Raw genomic sequence first — 19,521 nt, forward strand, 5'->3', positions numbered from 1 at the left:
ATGAGTTTTATAAAGGACAACATTTAATTGGGGCTGACTTTCAGGTTCAGAGGTTCAGTCCATTATCATCAAGGCAGAAACATGACAGCATTGCAGCATCCAGGCAGGCATGGTGGAGGAGGAGCTGAGTTCTACATCTTCACCCAAAGGAAGCCAGGAACAGACTGAGCATCCCCAGGCAGCTAGCAGGAAAGTCTCCAAGCCCACCCCACAGTGACACACTTCCTCCAACAAGGACACACCTTCTAACAATAGTGCCAAGCATATGCAAACCATCACACGCACCTTTTATCAATGACTTGTTGATTATTATTCTTTTATTCTTGGTTTTGTGAAGAGAACAGTAAGGTATTAAAACCTCGAGACAGAAGAGTAGGCAAGAAAAGGTGGGATTTCAAATGAAAGAATTAAAAAGGGTAAAATGAAGATATTTGAAACTTGAAACTGATGCCAGAAGTAGATGAGAGGAGCTGAAACAGCGAGCCATCATGTACTAGCCTTTGGCATTAGGCCCTGGAAAACCAGGAACGCTCATGGAGAGTGAGTCTGCATCCCCTTCTCTTTGTTTCTAAAGGGAGACGTCCAGCTGTGGAATGCTGGCCTCTCTCCACTACTTACCCCCAAAGGCTTAACAATTTGACTCCACTGTCATTGCAGTCTTTCTTTCTGGGAAGTTATGACTATTCAGAGCTGTGGCAAGGGCAGGTCAATTCTTTTCAAAGGAGGAGCATTAACTGGCTCACTTAAGTCACATACAGAGGACCACAGACTCTAATCTAGATTATGTATCTCTGTGGAGAAGGTGCCTTATATCTCCATTTGTCTGACTCAATGTGGGAGGAAGGAGAAAACATATTTTCTTGGATGCTCCTCATCTTGAATGAGATGTCATTCTAGATGTATATAATGGTGGTCAATCTTGACATGTTTTCCAATAAGCAATCATATTGTTCATGGGCGCCCTTTCACTGTCATATAGAGAAGACACAAGAACAGCAGCCATCCTGGTCCTCTCATCCCTACAGCCAGTTATTTTATTTCGACCAGCTGTGGCTTTCTATGTATTCTCCATCTGTTCCAAGAAGAAGCTTCTTTGATGAAGAGTGAGATCAATGCTTATCTCGGGTATAAGGATAAGATCTAAATAATAACACCAGATGACACATCAACTCTGATGGGAAATCTCACAAAGCCCCATCCTTAAGTGAAGAGATACAGCAACTAGGGACTGCTGAGAGGAGAATCGTTCTTACCTAGACATGGGCCCTCCGATTGGTTTCCCAACACCAACTAGTCAACCCTAAGAACATATACGTATGAGCAATACTAAATGGATTTAATAGGAAATATGTTTGTGTGTTTTGTGTGTGTGTGTGTGTGTATACAACAGTAGTAATTAGAGAAAAATGTCATGAATTTGAAAGGAAGTGTGTATGAGGGAAACGGGAAATATTGGAGGGAGGAGAGAGAAAAATGATGTGAATACAGTAAATATATAAGATTTAAGAACTATAAAAATATTATAAAATAATTGAAAAGATGACTCCAAAACCCTACCATTGCTAGCTGTGTGCTTTGGGAAGGAGGTGGCTAAATCCCTTTGAGTCCAGGTTTTCTTATTTGTAGAAAGGGAGTAGCCAACTGTAATGCTAAGGCAAACCAACTGTAAACTCTTCTGCTAAACAAACCGGTATGTCATCACTAAGATAGGAACTAGGCTTTTCCCCGCTGCTCCCTGGATCAACTTTTTGTACCCACCTGCTCTCATCCGCAGAATCCCAGCTCCTAGTGTTTACCCAGTAGACCACAATGTTTTCCTTGTACACAAACAAGGACTGGCCCTTGACCATGAACAGCAACATAGACAGCTGAAGTCAGCCATAGATCTCACAGGATATGTCACCATCCTCCAAACACCTAGTAGGTTCTAAATTGGAGACTCTGATAGGTACAAGACTGCTCACAGCTATTCATCTCAATGCCCTAAACTCGAGCTTCTTGTAGCTTCCCAAGTGTGTTTTCTGCCATTGAGACTTAGCAACCTAGCACTGGAAACTGAATCAAAACTCCTTATGTTGTAAACTCTCACGTTTCACTTTCCTTAGACTTTCAGATTCTATATTTTCACAAACCACAAAGACACTGGCCACTGTGCTATTAACTCTTATCTCCATAAAGAAGATGGTAACTGTGGGGCCAATGTGGAATCAGATGGTTTCTTACTTACTTAATTTCATAGCCTTACCTGTTTGAACATTAGATTCTTCTTTCTTTAACAAAAAGAGGGGGCAAGTAATGGAGTTTTTGTTAAATAAAATAAGATGGGTTGGTGGTTAATACAATGATTGGTGTAAGCTAAACACATTATTAAAAAAATTTTAATGTAGGCATTGAACCTTAATTTCTTGTTGTGATCAACTTAAATAAAATGACTGTCTTTTTTTTTCTTGAGACTGAGTCTCACTGTACATCCCTGGCAGTTCTGGAACTTATAGTAGACCAGGCTAGCTTAACTCAGAGATCCATCTGCCTCTGTCATTGAGTGAGTGCTATGATTAAAGGATGTGTTGCTACTACGCCTGGCAAATGTCTGTGTGTTGACAAACTCTGGGTTACTTCCAAGTTAATAGTTTTTTTAATGCTATAATGGTAACATAGAATTTAGGAAAACTAGAAGATTCCTAATCTTTTTAGCTTGCTCAGATTGACATCTACTCAGCAGAAGTAGATACAACTACGAAAGAGGTGTATGTGTTTGCAGCCACAGCTACATAGCTATATATACTTGCATGCACATTCCTCCACAGATCTGCATATGTATATGTAAGAAAACACAAGAAAGGGCAACTTCGTACCATCTGCACATGGTAGAGTGTAACATTCAGAAGGTAGAATGCTAAGCAGGTTGCAGATGGCTCTTGAATCTCTTCAGTTGTGGAATAAGTGAGTTCCAAAGAACAATTAAAGACCTTAAAACCCTCTAATCCAAGCTACTTGCAGCAAGAGCAGCTGAAGGCTACATTGGTAAAAGTCATTTGAAGACTTTGGGCAACAGAGGTTGAGGCTCAGTTCTAAAGAGATGCCCCAGAATAGCAATGAGGGTACTGACATGGACAGCTGCATCAGGGCAGGCCGTACTGCACCCTCAGAACTGACCGTTGACTCTGCAGCAGCATGGCAAGCTTGGTAACAACAGGCATGGTGCTGAACAATGCCAAGGGTCAAGAAACATACAAAAACAGAAATAAGGTATATGGTTTACCTTATTGGGTGGCACCCATGAACCGGCAGAGATAGAAAGCTCACCAAATCCCACAGTTTACAATCCCATCCTGTTAAACTAACAATTGTGGTTCTAATGCTCCTGATAGATGGAATGAGAACGATGATTTCTCTCTTCAAACTCTTTAGGATAAAGGCATTTCTGTCCTCTTATATGAGGGCAATTGTTCCATCATCAGTGTTTGACTGGCTCTGAAATTATCCCTCTTGACTAGGAAGACTAAGGATCACTGTGGATGAAGACATAGTGGCAAGAATCTATGGGTGCAGTGCGAAAGAGAATCCATTCTTGACCTGGAAAACCCCTGTCAGGATTTACCAGTCCCCACTGCCAAGGACCCTAGCCAAACAGTTTTGCCCGCTAGTCCATGACATGCAAGATGTTTATTGAATGCCATCAACATCAACATTGAATGTTCCTACAAAGGAACAACTCCTGAAAGCCACACTGGTGAACCAGCAATGGAATCCCTGGCTAGAAAGCACCTCCAATGGGTATTCCTTTGGAATAGCATAGCTGTGTGGACAGACACTATTGTTAAAACAGAATAAAGCAATACTGTTGATAGCCCCTCGGGGTCTTTGATTTGAACACTGCAGACGGAACTTGATCCTCTTGATTTTATAAATATGACAGAAATAACTGTGGGAGAATATGCTCATGGTGTTGGCATGTGAAGAAGAATTTAAAACCCAGATGACTTTGAGGGAAAAAAGATCTATCGGCATAAAAATGTAAAAGCAGGAAGTCGGGAGACACTGCCATAGATAATATTAAAATGTATGCGATACTCTGAACTGCATTAAATGCTCATATGGTTTATAACTGTAGAACAAAACCAACCACTGCAAACCATGAGGATGATAGCTCAACAGAAGCAAGGAGATACAATGTGAACCATGCCAGAGGAAGGCTCGAGGGAGAGAAGTTCTGGGTGAAGGTGTATTTGACACATTACACCCCTGAACACAGAAAAGCCCTATCCTGAGGGTGAGGCTCGTAGGGATGCAAAGCCTTGTTGGGGGTCCATAGATGTTGCTAATGTGCATAAAAAATGTCCACCATAGCTCCCCTGCCATATATTAATGACCTGAAGGCTGTTCCCCTACAGAGACTACTTTAACTAAGCTTAGCTAAGCCTGCCCTCTTCTCATCCGTACATCATTCAACCTGCCTCGTTATTTGTATGCAGTAGCCGTGCCTCTCTCTGTTCTACTCTACAGAATAAACACTCTGAGTTTTCAGGGAGCTCAGACTACCTGATCCCAGTCTTTTTATGTACGTGTGTGTGTGTGTGTGTGTGTGTGTGTGTGTGTGTGTGTCTTCATTCTCTCACCATCTTTGTCAGGTCAGGTCCTTGAAACTGTACAAAGACTCAGTCGGCAATGAGCCCACAAATGAATGAGGTATTCAGATATTACTTACAGTTAAACAGCATAGATTAACAAATTTAAACAATGGGATGTCAATTTTTTGCCATGTTGCCAAAATAAGAATATGGTTGTGATATCCAGCTGGTATGAAGAAACTTAATAACGGTGTCACTCTACATGGCACAATTTCTTTGACGATGATTACGAAGAAGTACTTAATCTTGTTGGTACACATATGCGTGCATGATAATACGTGTGCCCACGCAATTCTGTTCATGAAGGCAAATAACTAATGAAGAAATTATTTAAAGGATGGATAAAATAAGTATTCAATTATAATATTTGACCCTGTAGTCCTGAAAAAGGACAGCAGACACATGCAATATTTTCACAATAAATCCTTAAGTGCAAAAAGCAAGCCACATGCCAGCACTAGCCTGTCTGTGAACAAGCTATGTATGCCGGCATTGTGATGTGTGAGGAGAAGGGTGCATTGAATCCCAGCGCTCTCCTAATGCTCTTGTGTGCAGTTGAGTGGATGTAAATGTGCTTATTTCCCCACCCCCGAGACTAAATCTGTAACAAGATGTGTGACGTTTTCACATATTTCTTGTGATTCTTACAGACCCAATATGCTTTCTTTAAATGTATGAAAGATGAATATTTATAACATATTAAACTGTAAGTTTCCTAAAATTGTTTTTATAATTAAAATAGAAGATGACTCTTCACATTTCTAACATCAGAGGAGCTTGCAATGACTTTTGATGTGACATGTGTCTCATTATAAATACATTAAGCAGTAAGTCAATATCAATCAAAATCAATGAGCCTTATTTACTACCATAATTTTAGTAAATTGTTGGTACAAAACCCATGTATCGGAAAGTAGGCAAAAATCTGACTTGTTTTAGAGGGAGGAAATATTCTGAAATATGTAGAATAAAACTAAAGACTATTTTAGAAAACTCTTAGTGAAATTTCTATTTTTACGCTAAGAACAGTGTTTGCAGTATAATATCCAAACACCTTAACATACATTTTGAATGTTCTTTTTGGTCATGTTTAAAATAAGCATAGGAAAAAAATGTGTTAGGTGGCCAGGGTCAAAGGTAGCTGTCTATGTGCATTAAGTCATATAATAAATTATGTAGACCTAAGCACTGTAATCCACCATTAATGGCCCAACTCAACGTGTTCTGCAAAGAAGACAGCCAAAGTCTTGAGAGGAGGAAGACTCAGTAAGCAGGCAGGTGTGTGGATTTCTATAGCTTGTGATCAATCCACATCTGGTTCAGCTACTTTCCTTACATCCACTGCCAGAGAATTCTACCATGCCTTCAACTAATGAAGCCCTTGAAACCCCTAGAGTGCTGGCAAAGGTTCCTGCTGCGCCTTTACTCTTCACCCTTCCACCTGAAGCCACGGTGGCCTGGAAATAGCTTGCTTGGGGCTATCAAGATAGGCAAGATGGTTTTGCCAGAAAAGGCAGCCAAGCCAGGGGACCCAAGTTTAGACCCATCTCCAGTTTAGACTTCTATGTGGTGGACGGAGAGAACTGACTCTCCCAAATTGTCTGCTGACCTTTACATGTAGATCAGGATGCATGTATTCACACAAACACAGTAAATAACTAAACAAACTGATAAAATGGCCTGCCTCTGTTGATTTCAAAGTAGGGACAGGGTAGAACTTTTTCTGTTCAAACAAGAGGCTCACAGGAAGACACACAATGCAAGCTGGGGGAAGAGGCACACACCTGTAATTCCAGAGCTGAAAAACCAAGATAGGAAAATCTTGGCTAATTTGAGCCAAGGTAAGCAACATCACTATATATCAAGTAGTGAGTTTCAGGCCAACCAGGGCTATATAAAAAGACTCTGTCTCTTAGTCTCTCTTTCTTCTCCCTCTTACACCACACACACCACACACACACACACACACACACACACACACACACACACACATACACACACATACACACATACACAAACACACATAACATACACACACATACACACATATATACATACACACATAACATACACATACATGTATACACACACACATACACACATGTATACACATACACACATACACACATATATACACACATACACACACCACACATACATACACATACACACATACGCACACATATATACACACATACACACACACCACACATACACACACACATACACACACATACACACATACATACACACATACACACACACGCATATACACACAAACACATACACACACACACACACACACACACACACACACCAAGATGGATGATAGAAAAACCTCAGCAGCCCTGAGGGCTCACCAGACCAGACTAATCCTAGATGTTCAGTGCCCTTTGTCCTATGAGAAATTAATTTCCTGAGCAGAGAGAAATCATGGGAAGCTAAAACAAAACAAAAAACAAAAAAAATGAAAGAGAGAGAAAGAGGGAGAGAGGCTTTCAAGAATATTCTCTCCCTTCAACCAAAGAAAAGGATTGAAAGTTAGAAATAATCCATTTATAGTTGCATCTGTTCACATAAAACCTTTGTGCGGAAGTCAAGCTGTAGAAAATGAGTGTATTGTCACAAGAATGGTATAGACGAGTACAAGACTGAGCTGTCTGGGCTATTCTGCTGATGGGCAGCTGAAACACCACTGAATACCTTGTCTCTCTCACTTTGCACACAAATACTCTTGTTACTTGAAGCATTTTCATGGAGAAAAGACCTGAGACAACCTGTTTCCCTTGTCCCAAGTCCAACATGTTCATTTCTTAGTTCACTTTCTCACCGTGCTAGTTACAGGTTTCAAAGTCCTATGCTCACCTCTGAAGACACTGTCCCCATTATATTAGGATTGTCCTAGTCACTAGGTTGTCAGGTGCTAGAAAACGTTTTGCTGTGATGATGACGACAACGACGACGACAACGACGACGACGACGACGGTGATGATGATACCACATTCAAATGAATGCCGATTGACTCCCTAGCAAAAATAAGGAACTATGTGATATTCTTTACTATGGTTTGTATCATTGAGCCCAAAAGCTTTGTGATAGACGCTACCAATCTCAAGGGAAATGTACCAAGGGCCAGCCTCAAGCTTGGGGAGGAGTTCTGAGGAAGGGGTGTCTGGGAGCATTGAAACAAATGACTTGAAGTCAAATCATGGGTCCAAGCTGACGACCTATGTTCTGCTTGAGACAGCTTTTTTACCCTATTTTCTTCTCTGTTCTGCTTTTTCTGGAGATCTCCAGACAGCTAGTGCTCTCTCTCTCTCTCTCTCTCTCTCTCTCTCTCTCTCTCTCTCTCTCTCTCTCTCTCTCTCCAGCTTTCTCTTGCTAGTCTCAGCTGGAAACAGTTCTCCAAGCAGTTCTGTCTTGCAATTCTAAAAGAAATTCTCTGGATAGCTCATTTCTTGCAGATCATAAACCCAGTGTTTTACTTTATATATCAATCTAGTCATTTGCTCCAGGTTCCCTTTTGATTATCCTATGAACCAGCATCCCATGACCCCAGTCCCTTAACTCTTAGGAGATAGCAAGCACACATTTTCTTTTAACATTGCAAAGGAATTCAGAGATCTGCCTGCCTCTGTTTAACACAGAGGATAAACTTGCTAGGTGGGACCCAGTCCTGAAATTACAACGTATACCACACCTTGGCCTAACTTTGCTCTGTCCCAGACCAACCCTGACCTCAGGAATCTGCCTGCCTTTGTAAGCATAAACAAACAACTTAGCTGGGTGAGATCTCCTGTGATCACCACTCCCTAAATCTCTTCACCTGCCTCCTTAGTGTTTTTCTGCGAAGTTGGCTCACAGCATAGCTGCTTTTGTTTCCTTTAGAGTCATGAAGCTCCTCATATAATTCATAGTGTATCCTTATTTTCTGAGAAATTGTATATTTTTGAACCCATGTTTTTAGAATTTTTTCCTGCAGCCTTAAAGGCTGTCTGAAGGTCCCAGCGTTTACCATTTTGCTGAGACTGTCTCTGATTATCATGGAGTCCTTAATGTTAACAGAGAGGACATTCCTTGAAAGAGGAACATAAAATATGCACATTATTATACAAACAAGCCTTAGACCCACAGCAAACATTATTAACATTCATGGAGGCCGACACCTGCTGGTCCTGTCCCAGGGACAGGAACCATGTCATTCTATCCCCACCAAGGCCATGCCACACCCGGCAGAAATGGCACCTTAGAGTGACTGCATTTCACAAAGTGCAGTAGTCAGCTAATATAGGAGACAGAATGCTCCTTAGCTCTGAGTATTTCTTGAGCCTTCGTCTATGGTCTCAGCTCATACCGTGCTTGTTTGATTTCATAAAGTTCTGAACATAAGAGCTGTGTTGCTGCTCCACAACCACTGCAAACGCTTTCTCAGCTTACAGACTTCAGGCCAGCTCCTCTTGTGCTGGCTTGTTTTATGTCATCTTGACCCAAGCCACAATTACCCGAAAGGAGGAAACCTCAGTTGAGAAAATGCCTCCGTAACAGCCAACTGCAAAGCATTATCTTAAATAGTGATTGATGTGGGAAGGCCCAGCCCACTGTGGGTGGGGCCATTTCTGAGCTGGTGGTGCTGGGTTCTATAAGAAAGCAGGCTGGGCAAGCGGTGAAGCAGCACCCCTCCATGGCTTCCGCATCAGTCGGTTTCAACCCTGTTTTTAGTTCCTCTCCTGACTCCCTTCGCTGATGAATTGTGTTATGGAAATGAACTCTTTCCTCCCCAAGTTGCTTTTGGTCAGGGTGTTTCATTACAGCAACAGTGACCCTAACTAGGACACCCTTCCGTCTTAAACACTCTGTGCCAAGATCCACTACGGTGGCCCCTTCCTGCCCATTCCATTGAACCATTCTATGCTGGGTCGAATGAGGAATGTTCACCACAGTCTCAGGCATTTGAACACTTTGTCCCCAATTGGTGGCCCTGTTTGGGAAGGTTTAGGTGGTTTAGCTTTGCCGGAAGAAGTCTGTCACTGGGGGCAGGCTTGGGGATCAAAGCATGTTACTCCCAGTTCACCCCCGTTTACTGTTTGCTTCGTTGGATGCGAGCTCTCAGCTCTCAGCAACTGCCATGCTTTCTCGCCCTGATAGATTCTTAGCCCTCTGGGAACATAGCCCCCCAAACTCCTCTAAGTTACCTTAGTCACAGTTTTTTATCTCAGAAAAGTAACTAATCCACATAGCTACCACCTCACCCATCCCTGGTTCATACCATTATCTTACTTTAAATCGCAGCATAGCCTAAAGACGTACTGACCAAATTTCTAATCTGTTTTATGAGTCCCCTCATAAAGAGGCAGGCTCCACACTGTCTGGTTCCCCACTGCAACCTGGCATCTAGATAGTAGGTGCCCAACCAGACTTCAATGATGAGTACATGGCGCTGTCTTTACCTTGCTAAGATTCAACTAAACATACGGGAGGTAAGGAAAAGTGTGTAAAAAGAAAAGTATGAAATTTGGCTCTTGCTCCCAGGACTCGTCCCCTAGCACCTGGCACGTCTTTATGCAGAGAAGGGCTAAATTAGATTCAAACCATGGGGTAGGTTTAACAGCTACTAAAAATAAGTATCAACACATAAATTTGGATGTTAGCAAATCCCACTCCAGATCTTTAAACTAATTCTATGTATGCAATATAAACTTAGAATATCTCTCTTAAAAAAGACCACATGTCAAAGGCTTAATTCAAAGTAAGTTTGGGTGATTATTGCGTGTGATTTAAAGCCTTTCTAGACCTATGCAAGTACAGTGTAGGACTTGGAGTCTGTACGAGTGAGAGGTGGGGCAGAGCGAGCAGGTACCATACGGGGGATTTCAGGTAGCAAGTGCTGGGAGGAGCACATGCATATTTATGAATGCCCTTCTTGTCAGTATGTTGTATTGTTTATTCCCACCTTCTCCTCAGCCACGAAAGACACCATACACATCTGCTGAGTGAATGAGAGCCTCAGAGCTTACAATTCAAATGAGATGATCAGACTTGCTACCCAAACAGTGTGTATACCCGATACAGAGAGCATCGGTTCAGAGGAGAATTTCTGCTGGACATTTGAGCTGGCCGGACCTTACCTGGGGATTGCTTAGAAGAGATCCAGTCCCCTCATTGGGGCTCTGCATTCTTAGAGTGGGCTGGTAGCTATGGGAGACCATCATTGTTCAGGACAGATCTCCTTCACGAAGCCCAATAGAGCAATTGGAATGAGAAGTCTTCCACAGGAAATAGAAGCAAATCAAACTTTGAAAGGGGGAAAGTTTTCAAAAAGTAAAACAATGCTAATGCCGGCTCCTCCGTTTAAAATGTGAACAAGTCTTCGCTTCATTCTCACACCTGCTCTACTTGCTGCCTAGAGAGACGAGCCCCCACACTGCTGTGCTCCGTGGAGCTGCTGTGGCAAGGGTTCTGATCGACAGTAAAACACACTGAAGACTTTTAAACTGAGTTTGAAGAAATCCTAGCTGTATTTTTATACTTTTAACATGCACCAGAAAATAGTGTGAAATAGAGTGTCAGTGCGTCAGGAAGAAAGGTAAAACTGGAGAAACGTTTTAATCTGCTTCTCTCACCCCCTATATAAAGCCACCGCACCTCTGTTTTGAGACAGAGCTTGGAAGACTTGGGTTCTCCTTTCTTTTCCTTTTAGAACTTTACTTTCTGGTTATGTTAATAATCACAAGGAAGAGACGTGCTCTTCAGGGTTTTATCACCCAGGAAGAAAGGAAAGACTTTGCTGGGTTTGAAATAACTGAGATTATTTTTCCTATAGCGATATAGGCATTGGGTAAATCATCCTAATATTCCATAATTCCAAAATATTGTTCCACTTAAGACAGTTTAATTTGTCCACACTGGAGTGAGTATAGGCGCTCATTGCCTATTAAATGCTGTTTTGTTTTGGTTGGGTTTTTTTGTTGGTTTTTTTTGTTTGTTTGTTTGTTTTTGTGGTTTTGTTGTTTTTGTGGTTTTGTTTCTGTTTGAGACAGAGTCTCACTATGTAAACTAGGCTGGCCTGAGATCTTTCTGCTTCTGCCTCCCCGGGGTTGGATGGAAGGTGTGTGCTACCACACCTAACTTAAATTATGGTGTGTGTGTGTGTGTGTGTGTGTGTGCATGTGTGTGTGCCTGTGTGTGTGTGTGTGCCTGTGTGTGCGTATGTATGTGTGTATTCAATCATTTTAGTGGGTGTTTGAAAATGTGGTAAACAGAGATTTTCACTGAGCACTACAGTGTTATCTACAAAGGAAAAGAAAACAAAGGAATTTAAAGTTGTTGGATATTTGTTTTTAGAAGTTTCTGGTATACACGACTTTGTAATGTATAAATGAGATTCAAAATTAATTATGGATTCATTTATGTATGATTTCATCTTTAAAATTCCTAATATTATATATGAAAAGAACCCTTATTTTCAAGAATTTGAGTATTTTGCTTACAAAGTAAAACAAAGCACTTTCAATGTGTGAAGGGATCCTTCCTTCTTAGCTGTCACTACATCAGTGCTTTTGTTTCCATAGTAACGGTTGTTTGTACTATGGTGATATAACAGATGAAATACATGGTCTCTCTTAAGTCCTTCAATCCAATGAGGCTACCTCTCAGTAACAAAAGACTGGATTGTGAAATTTCAAACCTAATTTTATGCTTCCCTGGTAATACTCAGACGAAATCTCCCAAGTTTGGTTTTTTTAATGAAGGCAAAAATACTCAAGGAGTTGCAAACAATTGGTTTAAGGTCAGACACACGGGATTTAGTACCATTTGAATTTTGTGGCCACAATTTCAGAAACTCCCTACACACCTGAGATTCTCGGCTCGCACATAGGCCACAGGGGTGGAGTAGCCTAGACCAAGTCCTTACCAGATTTCCTGGAGGGAGTCATTAGTGTTGTTCTACCTGCCAAACCCGATGTGCACATTTTCCTAATCACCAAGAGCTATCTGAACACCCCTCCCCCTCCCAAATATAGCAATGGAGCTGTTGGCTTCTCTATCAGTAGGTGCAGCCAGTTAAGGCCGGCTCTGTTTCCTCCTGACCCTAACATGAGTCTGTGGAAGGTTTCTCCCAGGTAAGATTCTGATCCACTTCAGCTCCCCTCTCTGTCTGTCTCTTAAGTACAGAACACACCATCCTACTAACTCCTGCCTATGGCTACAGGTGCTCTGAATGCTTCAATCATATTTGGTATTTGAAAATGATCTTTTGTCTGAAAAAGGGTTTTCAGAGCTCATTCCATAGGATTCAGACAAAGCCAGGGACCAGCCACAGACCCAAGAGACACAGGAAGAGAGCACATGGCCTGTGGGTATCAGTGGGCAGCCAAGGCTGTCTGCACTTCAGAAGATAGGATGGCTTTATTTGGTTTTTACCTCACTGGGGCCCTTTCTTAACGCCCTACAGTTAGCTGAACAATCTCCCCATGGGTCACTTGTAAACATTTGTGAAATTGAAGCCTCCGAATGCTGTTAGTGAAAGCCTTCTGATCCTTAAGGCATTATCATCAGAAGAGAAAATGTGCAGACGTTTCTGAGCATGGTAAGCTCTTTGAATGGACTGACGTTTCCCCAGATGCCCTAGTTCTGAAAAAAAAAATATTATGAAAGTCAGCTATTTCCAGGTCCACTGCCCTCTGAGCGAATGAGTGGTTCTTTAATCCCAACAGGTCCAAGACTGATCACGATGGTGGAGCGCCTTGAAGGCATTGAGTCCGAGAACACACACCACTCCACAGACATGGTCCTCTAGACTCCTCTGTATCTATCAGGCTGTCAGGGTGGGGACTGCATCAAGACTGGTCTCTCTCCCACAAGTACTTTTCACTGGCTTGTTGGATTCCTCAACCCCTTTATGGCTGGTTGCAGAAGAGAAACTGGGAAATCATACCGATAAAGTGAACTTTGGAAATGTCCTTTCTCTTAAATATATTTTAATTATCTTTAAATTCCTTTTGTGCTTACTTCTTCTATGAAGGAAGAGAGCTGAGGCTTTCAGGAGCGGTGGATCCATTTTGTTTTTTTTTTTTTCTTCTTTAAGACCAATTATAAGAACCAAGTCATATCCATGAACATATGTAGATTTTGAGTGTTTAATGAGCAGAAGTTATGAGATGCGCTATAAAAGTGACAGCAAGTGTTGACAATCAGCAAGGCACCTGCCACAGTCATTACCACCCTCCCCGGTGTCCCCTTCTAAACATGGAAAGCCATTACAGCCCCTCTTCTGTAAGTGGAGAATTGGGGAATGCACACATATGTGTGATGTGCTCATTAAGCAAGTCACTCCAGATTCATGAGCCCTTCTCAATTATTTTCTTCTTACATTAAATTTATTTAAAATGGATACATCGAACTTATAAACGTTTTACACCCAAGGGGGAGCCATGTGACATTTTGATACATGTACGGATTTCATGATATTAAAACCCAATTAAGCATCCTTCTCTTCTCTGACATTCTTTATTTTTATGGTTAAAATATATAAAAATTGTTTCCTCACAGACCGCTGTCCTTCCTCTTACCTTTCTGGGGAACAATCCATTGCTCAGGACATCTGAGGAGCTCACAGGATCCCATCTTTATGTAAAACTGGCCATTTTTCATCATAAATGTTTTTCATTAATTTCAACATTAAAAATTTTAAATTGTGTGTGTGTGTGTGTTTGTGTGTGTGTGGACATGTACCAACTCATAGCAGAGCACATGTGTGCAGGTCAAAGGAAAACTTGTAGAAATTGGTCCTTCCTTCTACCAGGTAAGTCTCAGGGATTGAACTCTGATCATCTAGTTTGGTAGCAAGCTCCTTTACCCATCGAGTCACCTCAATAGCCCTAGTTTTGGTATTAAATATGGCACTAAGCATTCTCTATCTTGGCTAAAGAGTTTATTGACACTTCTTAGATTGTCTACCAACAAAGGCATTCCTCACCTAACCGAAGTATCCCCATTAAGAGCATCATAGATAATTATAGACACAGTAATGAAGTATGTGAGGCCTATGAAAATACTTAGAAACCGTATACACAGAATTAAACTCACAAATCATTTGTAAGAAGGTATCAGAGACACATGCAAACCAAATTCTCCAAACCCTCCTTTGCCCATGAGGAAGAAGAGTTTAATGTTAATCAAAGACCTATGTTTCCAAGTTTCAACTTTTTAGACCTTTCCATTTTGCTGCACTTAAACAATACAGTGACTTTTTACTCAGAAATTGCACATTCAAATTATTTTCACCGTTTATAATATTTTCCTGAAGTGGAGGCTATATGTGTTCATCAAAAATGACTCCTGTATTACAAACACATTGTCCCCTTAACTAGGATGCTCCTTGACTCAGAATAACATCTGGCTTTTTTAAAATCACATTTGTTTTAAACACCTGTGACTTAACTATAGCACTTTCCTGTGCGTTGTGTGAACTTTGAGGAATGAATGGTATTACTCTTATCGATTCTGCTTAGCTGGTTATCAGCGACTTTTCACTGTGTATTTTTATGAGTCTCAACAGCAGGTTTAGCTGATGGGGCAATTACCAGACCGGGAGATTTAAATCCATTGTAACTTCAAGTACACATCACACCCAGCACAGCACATGGGGCCTGCTATAACAGTCACACACATTTGATGGGAGGAATTACTCGAGGCATGAGAAGTCTCTCCTCGTTTGGAGTCTGTCTTTAGAGAACTCCTCTGAGCAGAGACACAATTTATTACAGTCCCATTTCTTTTACGTCTCTCTCAATTTGTAATTCTTATCCCTTTCTGCATGATGAGTTCACTGAACATCTAACTTAAAGAAATACACACACACACACACACACACACACACACACACACACACACACACCCCATGGGCACGTGCACACACTCAGGTTCTCCATAACAACAGGAAGAAGCAGGCTGCTGACTCTTTTCAAGAAAGAATCAGGATATCTTTTTTTCCCCCCTGTAACCTCACCCACTGTTCCAAATGTGTGTTAACTTAAGAAGTCCCATTTGGCTGCTTGCAGAGGGCTGAGTCTGAATCTCTTGCCTACCAGAGAGTAGTAGCATCTGTCCTTGATCAAGCTCCTAATTAGATCAGCTAAAGCCTAAGATGAGGTAAAGTGTGGAGACGATAAATTGAACATAGAACCTGGGTTTGGGGTGAAGAAAAGAAGACACCCAATTAAGGAAACACCCATAACAAGGCCCTGGGTTCACATGGCCCAGACTCCTCTCCCCACTGGCGGCCAGGAGTGTTCACAGAGTCAGTGTTCATCCATCATGTCTGCCCTGGCGGCTCTACTTTGAGCCTCAGATCACAAATGTATGCCACCTTTTCATGGGTAGACATCTACATCTGGCTGAGCATCCCTCCACAAAGGCACATCCATCACCCTGAGAGGGGAGTTCAGGGGGTGACTGTGATTGGAGATTGTGCAGAGGAAGGGAGAGGCTCATCCCTCAGGTCACAAGCTCCCTCCAGTGCCTCAGTGAATGGCTAACTTTAGAGCGGCTATGAAGAAGGTTGTTGTTATTGTTTGGAATGAAATTGATTTTCTTTCCCCAAGAATGCAGTTCAGAAGCTGCATGTGTTGGTGAGAATTTGCAAAACAATAGTGGGAGGAGTTCTTAAACATGGTTCTATGACTTAGAGCCCCTCTAAGCTAAAACGTCTTGATGTGCGCCACCAAAAATATTCAAGCCAAGTGCTTTGACCTTGCTGTGACACCACTCCCATCTCATTGTACTTAGGATATTTTCTACCCTTAACTATCAGGATCTTACAACTCTGGCAGTTGTGTGATTGGTGATTAGTAAAACCCTAGAACTATGACATCATGTCTGTAAGAAAAAAAATCGCGGAAATACTACACATTAGTAATCTTAATAACTGAGTCGCACAGATGAATTTGAGCAACTTCAGTGGTGGCTGTAGGGTTCCTTTTCACATGCCACTGCCTTATAGAATCTGGGTGAGTTTGATTTTATTTCCTCCTCCCTCTTGGCATATCTCTGCCCCGCCCCCCAGCCTCCCTGCCTCCCCAGGTGGGTAATTAGAAGACTGCGAGGCCTCAGCGTCACCCCATTCACCCTCTGATCTTTATTGGAAGGTTTTCTCCATTCCCAACCATAAGCCTGATTTCTGTTCATGCAGGTACTTCCAGATGCTTTCCCCCCGGTTCCCAAGCTGAAGCAGAGGTGTGGAAATTTCAAAGGGCACACATTGTCCCCATCAATGCAAATAAAAACCTCTCTTGCCCACTGGGAGACTGGAGACTGGGAGTACAGATCTAAAATGGTGGCACGCCTGCCCGGGAATTCAGTCCAACACCTTCAAGGACTGTCTTGAACGTTTTTTAAACCACAGAAGGTGTTGACGTTTGAGCCAGAGTGAATTTGTAAAGGAAATGCCAGGTGGGGAACTACTCCAAATGCCTGGGCTGTCCACAGCCTCCCTGCCATGGTTGCCCAATAAACTGTACATTCTCCTTTTAGGGAAGCTGCATGCACACAGTTACAGCACGAATACTTTGAATTACCCTCCCTTGTTGTGAAGCTCATATCGTCACTCTCTGGTCATACTCATTTAGGGTTATTTTGGTTTCCAAGGCCCTGATTTAACATTCATGGTATTCGAGAGTCCTTATGGGCAAGACACTGAACAGCAAATGTTGCTCAAATACGTTTCCAGGTTCCGCTGGGCATCTTCATTCCTGCTTGGACAGAACTCTCCAAAAGATAGGATCTCTCCCTGGTATGTTATCCTGGTTTCTCTGCAGAGTTGAAAACTGGCAAAAATTTTTTGGAGCGAATGGAAACATAGTATACTTTATGATGTTTTATTCTAAAAGCTGAGTTTTGAGATTCACCTCCTCTTTTACACGGCTTCTAAGTATTCTTCTGATGCCTGCAGACTGACTCCACACTGGGAGTCATGGTCACGGGCACCAGCATCCAAAGCACCAGCATGGGTACCACTGCAGGGGAGGAAACGATTCCTGGATTCGAATGTTAGTTCTCATCAATGGCTCTTGTGACAGAGACCTTTGAGCACTTGGCGATTGGTACTAACAGTCTGCAAATGAAGCCACTAGAAAACACTTCAACTAGGCACCCCTATTCAAAACCTACTCAATCCTCCTGTGACCTTTGGGATGCCAAGAAGAATACACAGAGACAAAGAGCATAGTATTTAAGCATACTCCCTCTGCTGGTATATTAAAATCTTCTTGAATACTTTTTTTTGCTTATAGAAAATATCATTTGGAAACATCATTTTACATTCTGACTTTATGGCTTAATGGCATCTTTGTCTCAGAATCGTGTTTATCCTGTCTTGACCATCTGAAACGGTATCAGTCTCCTTGGGAAACGATTGATAGTGGAGTTCCTTTCAGGAGAAGAGACCATGCAGAGGGTCTTGTTTCCCCGGGAGTCCAGCAGAGATCTGAGTGAGCGTCAACTGACACCGGAAGGGAAATGGGAAGGTGACCTTTCCAAACATGCACTCTATATGACACTTATACTGAGACCCTTGTCTATGCCACCAACTCAAAACTATTGAACAGCACTAAGTTTATCTTATAATTTGAAATGACGGGGGATCAGATGAAGGGATTGAAAGGGTTATAAATGGAAGATCAGGAGATCTGTGTTGTCAGATTCAGTGTTATGACTCAGAGCAAAATTAGAAAGCCGGTCCTGTCGGTGCCTTCCCCACACTTATGGAGATCAAACCCCTAAAAAGAAGCAAGGAGGAAGAATGGATGTTGGTGCATCGTTTGCGATGGCTGGAGTCCGTCACAGGGTAGAAGGCATGGTAGGGGAGCAGCTGTGGGCGTGGCTGCTGGAGACTGGGCTATGTGCACAACTCTCAATGGACCAGGACCGAAGCAAAGGATTCGTGGTGCTCTCCTGGCTTGCTCCTTCCCTCACCTTAGGATGAGTCTTCTTCCCTCTAATCCTCCTTCACAACCTCTGGCTGACAAACCCAAAGGTATGGGATGTGGGTTCTGTTTCCTTGGGCTCTTGTGGCTGCTGTGGCCCCCTCTTCTACTGTACCATGAAGCATTCTTTTGGAATCCTTCTTTAATCTTGCCCGGTTGTAATGCAAACCACAGGTGGAGAAACCTTTCCTCAAAGGCCAGGCTAGAGGCTACCTTAAGCACACTGCCCATCTCCCTCTGCAGATGCACTACTTCACTAGGAGACACTCTTCCCAAGTGCAATGTGCCTACTGTTTTGCCCTTGGTTGCTTTCTGCCAGCTCCAGACTTGACTGGCCTTCTGAGGGGCAAGTGTTAAGGGAAGTTGAAGCATTTCTTAAGGGACTCGCACCCCTCAATCCCATGTTTACAGTTTCCAGCAGAGAGCCATCCCCAGAGCCTTCTTCACAGGTCTGAACACAGGGCTGACAGGTTCAGTTCTGACAGCCAGACTCTCCTGGCCTCCAGCCCTGAGGTCCTTTGAACCATCTGTCTGTTGGTTATTGGGAACCACTCCTAGATGCCTGCATTGTTGGATAGCTGACCTTCCTTTTCAGTCAGAAGTATTAGGAATATACAATGTTTCTTTTAAGCTACCTTCCCAAGATCTTGGGGGTAGAGCTGTTAATCAGCTAAACTGTAATCCTGGATCAGATTTCTGCCAATGTCAAGGCTGCCTCTGTGACAAGGCCCAGGCCTGAAACACAGCCTCAGGCTTGGAAGCCAGCCCTTGTCAGTGTCACAGTCTGTGGGCCATGCTATGTTCCTTTCCAGATCTTAATTGTCACAATATAGCTGCAGTTACTCAACTTCTAATGGAATAATACCAGTGGGTGAAGAAATAGCTATGAGACAGGAAGACTTTCGCTA

This window comes from Rattus norvegicus, chromosome 15, assembly GCF_021556685.1.
Source record: "Rattus norvegicus strain SHRSP/BbbUtx chromosome 15, alternate assembly SHRSP_T2T, whole genome shotgun sequence".
In the NCBI taxonomy this organism is placed as follows: domain Eukaryota; kingdom Metazoa; phylum Chordata; class Mammalia; order Rodentia; family Muridae; genus Rattus; species Rattus norvegicus.